The sequence below is a fragment of the Pinus tabuliformis genome, chromosome Q (assembly GCF_031772625.1).
Source record: "Pinus tabuliformis cultivar Carrire ecotype Pingquan chromosome Q, CPIR1, whole genome shotgun sequence".
NCBI classification, from domain to species: domain Eukaryota; kingdom Viridiplantae; phylum Streptophyta; class Pinopsida; order Pinales; family Pinaceae; genus Pinus; species Pinus tabuliformis.
The window spans coordinates 669844935-669846160 of record NC_142296.1 but is presented as its reverse complement, the minus strand read 5'-3'; the positions used below and the strand labels follow the sequence as shown (position 1 = coordinate 669846160).

Genomic DNA, 1226 nt, shown 5'->3' with positions numbered 1-1226 from the left:
GAAGATGATTTAGCCAAACAAATCCCGGTACTACTAGCCCTTTCGGCAACAGTTCGCGGAGCGTGGAATGAGGCACTACAAGAAAAAAGGACACTGGTGAGGGGCAAAAAATGTCACCATAAGCTCATTGGTGATGGTCAAAAGAGAATTCGTCACCAAAAACTAAACATCACCAAAGGTGGCATCGCCAAAAGTATAGGCCTTGTAGTGACATACAAAGTCTATCACCAATAATGATTTATAATGATGGATAATGACTGTCACCATTTCATATGAACAATGGAGATGGACCATAGCCTCCATCACCAAAAGCTAAATGTCACCAAAGGTGGCGTCGCCAAAAGTATAGGTGTTGTAGTGACGTTCAAAGTTTGTCACCAATAATGATTTATAAAGATGGATAGTGACTGTCACCATTGCATATGAGAAATGGTGAAAGATCATAACATTGGTGACCAAAAACTAAATGTCACCAAAGGTGGCATCGCCAAAAGTATAGGTGTTATGGTGACATTCAAGGTCCATCATGAATGTTGATTATAATGATGGATAGTGACTGTCAGCATTTCATATGAATAATAATGATTTATTGTGATGGATATTTAATGGCCGTCACTGTTGGTGCATATTTGGTGACGTTCATTGACCATCACCAAAAGCCGCATTGCTAGAAGTATAGGTGTTGTGGTGACATTCAATGTCCATCTCGAATAATGACTATAATGACAGACAACGGTCGTCACCATTTCATATCAACAACAACAATTTATGGTTACAGACCTTTGAGGGTCATCACTATTGATGCATATATATGGTGGCATTCGTTGACTGTCACCATTTCATATTTTTGGTGAGGGTAAAAAAATGTCAGCAAAGCTCATTGGTGATGGTCAAAAGAGCCTCCGTCACCAAAAATTGATTGTCGCCATTCCATATGGATGTCAGGGCACAATGGAATCGAACCACCAACCTCCTGCTTCTAAAGCAGGTGCTCTTCCATTGAGCTAGCACCCTTTAAAGAATTATATTTTTTAAAATTAGACCTTGAAACTTCATAAATTGTAAATTCTACAACTTTCAATAAATTAAAGTCTCAGCAATATTTTACTAAACAAGCAAAGCAACATCGAAGATGTAGGTCCCTACCTAATGGTTATTGAAGTTATGAAAATTGGGTGGAGGGAAAAATAGTTATGTATAAGAGAATCAATATGTTCAGCTGAATA

At 38.2% G+C, this 1226-nt stretch overlaps 1 non-coding gene across 1 annotated transcript; it reads right to left on the bottom strand.

Annotated features, from left to right (window-relative positions):
• Positions 1-942: 942 nt before the first annotated feature.
• On the bottom strand, positions 943-1014 carry TRNAL-UAG (transfer RNA leucine (anticodon UAG)). The gene has a single exon. It is a non-coding gene; the product is annotated as a tRNA-Leu (tRNA).
• Between the last annotated feature and the right edge of the window lie 212 nt (positions 1015-1226).